Below are 6,085 nucleotides of genomic sequence, written 5' to 3'. Positions count from 1 at the left end.
AGCTACTCAGGAGGCTGAGGCAGGAGAATTTCTTGAACCCAGGAGGAGGAGGTTGCAGTCAGCTGAGATCACACCACTGCACCCCAGCCTGGGCAAAAGAGTGAGCCTCTGTCTCAAAAAAAAAAAAAAAAAAAAGAAAGAAGATAAAGAGAAAGAGAAAAATCAGCAGAATGGAAATAAATCAGAGATGTAAGTAATCAATGACTAACACTTTTTGCTATTTTGTTTTTCACAATTTAAATTTAAATTTTTTTCTTTTAAAAATCACCTTTTATTTTTGTGAAAATAATGTAAATATGCACAAAAATTAAAAAATCAAAAGGGACTGGGCACAGTGGCTCATGTGGGTTATACCAGCACTTTGGGAGGCCAAGGAGGGAAGATCACTTGAGGCCAGGAGTTCTAGACCAGCCTGGGCAACATAGTGAGATCTTGTCTCTACAAACAAAATTAGCTGGACATGGCAGCATGCACCTGTAGGCTTAGCTACTTCAGAGGCTGAGGTGGGAGGATTATATGAGCCCAAATGTTCAAGGTTGCCGTGAGCTATGATCCTACCTCTGCACTTTAGCCTGGGTGACAGAGTGAGAACCCAACTTAAAAAAAAAGTCAAAAGTACTAAAAGGTGTATGATGAAAAATAGCAGTGCACTGTTCTACCCAATCCCACTCAATCCCATCCCTCCTCTGATTGCCAGAGGTAGCCAGTTCATCCTTTTCTGTTGTTTTTCCCAGTTTTAACTGCCTCCCATATTCCTAAAAATGCCTATACTGCTATTTTGTTGATTTGTCAGTTTTGGACATTACCTACTTTCTTTTTCTTTTTCTTTTTTTGAGACGAGTCTTGCTCTGTTGCCCAGGCTGGAGTGCAGTGGCACCATCTCCGCTCATGGCAACCTCTGCCTCCCAGGTTCAAGCGATTCTCCTGCCTCAGCCTCCCGAGTAGCTGGGACTACAGGCACACGCCACCATGCCTAATTTTTGTATTTTTAGTAGAGACGGGGTTTCACCATGTTGGCCAAGATGGTCTCAATCTCTTGACCTCGTGATTGGCCTGCCTCGGGCTCCCAAACTGCTGGGATTACAGGTGTGAGCCATTGCACCCAGCCTGAAAACATCTTTTTACTGTACCATTCCTCCTGACTAATGGTTTGGGTTTAGATCTCTAGGCTGTAAGTCATTCTCACTCAGAATTCTGAAGGCCTCGCTCCATTCTGCTCCAGCTTCCAGCACTGCTGCTGAGAAACCTACTCCCATTCTCATTCCTGATCCTTTGGAGTCACCTGTTTTCTTTCTGAATCCTTTTAGGGTCTTTTCTTTATCCCTGGTTTTCTGCCAGTTCATGAAAATGAACCTTGAGATATAAATCTTATTTTATCTCCCTGAGGATTTTATAGCATTTTAAAAAGTTTTCTTCTTCTCTCTGATCATACTAAAGGACTATGTGCTGAAGAGATGACTAGATGGATGGCCAACCTGCTTGGGTAGAGCTTGACTAATGGGGGACTTCCCTGCGCAGGGTGGTGGTCCCTGAGCTGCTGTTCCATTGAGGGCCCCAAACGCCTGTATCTAAAGGTCTTCACTTGGAGCCTGCTCAGTTTCTACAGAAAAGGGTTCTTTCATTTTCAGGTGGTGGTTGTGGAGTAGGGGGCGGGTTGGGGTGGGGTGAAGGGGTGAGAAATGTGCCTGGCTCCTAGGTTATCTAGAAGCAGGGTGAGGAAAAGGGGCTGAGAATTTACCTTTTAGTATCTAGATTTCCTTTTGTTCCCCATATTTCCAGTTCTGCACCCCGTACCTGCTCTTCATAGTACCTGATGTGCTGATCCAAATTCCCCAGGGAGTAAACCTCAGGTCTCCTTCAGGAGTGGGCAGGAGCAGACAGCCCGCTGCCACCTAGGCCTCTCACCTAGCTCTCAGGCAGGCACCACACTCCTGCCATTCACAGCGCCGTCCTCTGTCTCCCAGCAGCTACACCTGCCTCTCTCCTCCCCTCTGCGGAATCAGGCCTCAGCTCCCTCCACGCCTCTGTGTGACTCACCACTCCACTCCTTCCTCTGCTTCCCACCTTCCGAAAATGTGGTGACATCCTCGTCTGCTGCTGCCTCCTCTTCTATTCTCAGAGACCTTGTCAGGTTTTTTTTTTTTTTTAACTCTTTTTACTCCTGTATTGCTATCTTTGGTAGGGCTTGGGAGGGAGCAGACAGATTCACAAGAGACTTCTCTGCCACGTTTAACCAGAAGTTCTTTTGTGTAAGTTTTCACTCTGAAGCATTTTCGGGGGACACTTTCCAGGTCCTGTTCTGAAATCTTGCTTTCAGTCAACACAGTTGCTTTTCATTTTGCTTTGTGGTGGATGTTTCTTTATGGGAAGCAGATCAAAGTCTATATACACACTTTGTTTTTGTTTTTTGTTTTTTTGAGACAGAGTCTTGCTTTGTCGCCAGGCTAGAGTGCAGTGGCACAATCTTGGCTCACTGCAACCTCTGCCTCTCGGGTTCAAGCAATTCTCCTGCCTCAGCCTCCCAAGTAGCTGGGACTACAGGCATGCGCCACCACACCCAGCTAATTTTTGTATTTTTAGTAGAGACAGGGTTTCACCATGTTGGCCAGGCTGGTCTTGATCTCCTGAACTCAGGTGATTCACCTGCCTCGGCCTCCCAAAGTGCTGGAATTACAGGCGTGAGCCACTACACCCAGCACACATACTTTGTTTAATGGTATTGGTAAAACACTCTTGACCTTTTGAACAATAGCAACAAGACCCAAATATGTCTCTCTGCTTTTGTCTTGGAATGGGGGATGGAAAAGCTGGAGAGACGCTTGGCAGCACGGCCTTTGCCCCAGTGCTTGACATTCTGGTCCATCTCCTGTGCATGAATAAAAAGCAAGTGGAACGCTGAAATATCATCTCCTTTGAATTCACCGTGAGCCCCACTTCTCTGCTCTCCTGTGTTGACACATTACTGCTATTGCATTGCATCTGCTGGTGAATCTCCTTTCATCTGCAGGCCACACAAAACCTCCTTCACGTAAAGCTGCACACAAGGCTCCTGAATTATGAGGACACTTTAGCAGTCATTCCGCTTATTGAAGGGCTCACAGTCTTAGGGAAGGATCGCTGCCATTTCAGTGTGCTCCGCTGTGCCCTGCTACAGAAAGTCCAGACAAACTAAGGCGAGAAAGCTGGGCTGGGAGCCTGTGACAGGGAAAAGTTAGCAGGAGAGTGAGTGGACCAGATGGATAGGGCTTTGAATGCCACACCAGGTCTTTGGATTTTTCTGCAGGCAGTGGGAGCCACCCAAGGATTCTGAGCAGGAGAGTAACATGAGATAAACTGTGCTTTCAGAAAATTAAGTTGGCTGGGAGCAGTGGCTCACGCTGTTATCCCAGCACTTTGGGAGGCCGAGGCAGGTGGATCACCTGAGGTCAGGAGTTCAAGACCAGCCAGGCCAACATAGCAGAACCCCATCTCTACTAAAAATACAAAAATTAGTCAGGCATAGTGTCAGACGCCTGTAGTCCCAGTTACTTGGGAGGCTGCAGCAGGAGAATTACTTGAACTTACGAGGTGGAGGTTGCAGTAAGCCAAGATTGCACCACTGCACTCCAGCCTGGGCAACAGAGCGAGACCCTGTCTCAGAAAAATAAATAAATAAAAATACAAAAATTAGCTGGGTATGGTGGCAGGCACATGTAGTCCCAGCTACTTGGGAGGCCGAGGCAAACGAATCGCTTGAACACAGGAGCTGGAGGTTGCAGGGAACGGAGGTTGCAGTGAACTGAGATTGCACCACTGCACGCCAGTCTGGGCAAAAGAGTGAGACCCTGTCTCAAAAGAAAACAACAAAAAAAGGAGAATTAAGTTGATAGCTGTAGGTCAGAAGGTTCAGAGAGGGAGAGGCTAGAGTCCAGGGGGCTCTAGATCAGATCACTGGGAGAACTTTGTAAAAATCCACACGCCAGCCTCTGCCCTTCAATATTTTGTTTCAGGTGGTTTGGGGAGGGAACTAGGAATCTGCATTCTCAAAACATTCCACAGTTGCAGAGGTCATTGTGACAGGCCACTAAAGGGGATCAGACCCCAAATATGAGGCTGGGAGTCTAGGGAGAGAGAGGGGAAATAGACTGGGGAGGCTGCCCTGAGGGGAGCCCCACCTGGCCTCTGCCTGCTTAGGGGGCTGAGGGGAGGAAAACATGAAGAAGACCATCAAATTGGGCCAGGAGAGCTGCCTGGAGACTGGTGCCCAGCCTCCAGCCTTCTGATTTTAGAAGCAAATCAGATTTGGGAGATGACATGGGACATTCCAGGTGACAAAGGGGCCTGGGACTTGGGGGATGGTGAATCTGTGAGCACCTGGCTCCTACTTACAGTCATGGAGTATGTAGAACTGGGAAAGGAAACTGTCATTCACATCCCTCAGTCAAACATACGTAGGCATATGCATGGACACAAACATAGCCCTCTTCTGCAGGAGTCAAAAAGGGCTCTGGGCTCTGTAATCCAGCAGCCCTGAATTGAAATCCTATCTCTGTGGCTCTGGCTGAGTCACCTGTCCTGTGAGCAACAGCCTCCTCACCTGTAGAAAGAAAATGTTGCCAGCAATTAACTCAATATGGCTTTGTGATGACTCGATGAGATGCTGCATGCAGAGGCTGGACACAGTGCCTGACACAAGGGGAGACTCTGTATAGAAGCTCTAAGGGTAATAATAAAAAATGCAATCTCACTTCTGAAGCCAGGGAGCCATAAAGTATTTCATTCAGAGTGCAAGGAGGCAAGTCCACAAGAAGACACGAAGTCTTTTTTTTTTTTTTTTTTTTTTGATACAGAGTTTTGCTCTGTCGCCCAGGCTGGAGTGCAGTGGCATGCTTTTGGCTCACTGCAACCTCTGCCTCCCAGGTTCAAGCGATTCTCGTGCTTCAGCCTCCTGAGTAGCTGAGCTTACAGGTGCACGCCACCATGCCCGGCTAATATTTTGTATTCTTAGTAGAGATGGGGTAGAGGTGGGGTTTCACCTGACCTTAAGTGATCTGCCGGCCTCTGCCTCCCAAAGTGCTGGGATTACAGGTGTGAGCCACCATGCCCAGCCGGCATGAAGCCTTTCATTTGCTGCTACCCATTCCGTATGGCTTTCTCTGGGTGTGTGTTTGGTGAGTCCTTTGCCTTTGGTTTCTAGGACCCATAGAGAAATGACAGACCCTTCCTGCTGCATTTAATTGGAAAGGAGCACAGAGACCTGAGATTATAATGATGACGTCTTAAATGTCAAGTGCTTCAAAAGTCTGCTGTTGCACTCGCTGTTACCCTGAACAGCTCTGGGAACCAAAACCCTGCAGCCACCTAAAGCATGCCCTGAGTCTCTCAGCCAGTTTTCACCTGGGAAATCCGAGTGACAGTGACGTGCAGGCAGCTAGAAGACGCACAGTAAACCGAGGAGCCTGTGATGAGCTCAGAGGAGGTGAGTTGATGATCTGCTATTTATAGCCCCACTAAGAGGCTCTGGCCGCCAGCTCCATGTGAGGCTGGGTGGAAATGATGCCTTCGCAGAGCTGAGAGCACAAAATGAAATTGGTGATTCATGGGCAGCAGCCACTTGAAAATATGAACACTCCTGCGTCCTCAGCCCTGCTGGCCTTTCACACCCATTTGGAGGTGTGTTGAGCAGAGTTGCTAGCCTGCTGCATCCTAGTCTGCATGTGTTTGGGCAGGATGTGAGGACAGGCAGATTCTGCCCCGACAAGGAGCCTGCAAAGGGCAGCAGCACCCCTGGGAGCACTCTGAGAGCCTCCGCCCACCCCCTAGAGGCCTTGGCTGGAACGCAGGGCAGGGCTGAGTAAGAGGCAAGCCCCGGGAGGACCTGCGGTCACAGAGAAAGGACACTTCCTGCTCCTGCCCTCTGTCTCCAGGGGCGACGCTGGCAACAGAGCAGCTTTCTGATGACGCTTGTTCTGCTGAACATACAAAAATGTACAATGAGGAAACCCCTGCAGCTTGACATTTCCCCTCCTACAATTCCACAGCCCAGTACCTATCACCCGAAATAGCTTTCGTTTATTTTCCTCAGTAACATCTTGGCTTCCAGGCC

The sequence above is a fragment of the Piliocolobus tephrosceles genome, chromosome 4 (genome assembly GCF_002776525.5).
Source record: "Piliocolobus tephrosceles isolate RC106 chromosome 4, ASM277652v3, whole genome shotgun sequence".
In the NCBI taxonomy this organism is placed as follows: domain Eukaryota; kingdom Metazoa; phylum Chordata; class Mammalia; order Primates; family Cercopithecidae; genus Piliocolobus; species Piliocolobus tephrosceles.
The sequence above is the reverse complement of the archived record's forward strand: the minus strand, read 5'-3'. Positions refer to the sequence as shown.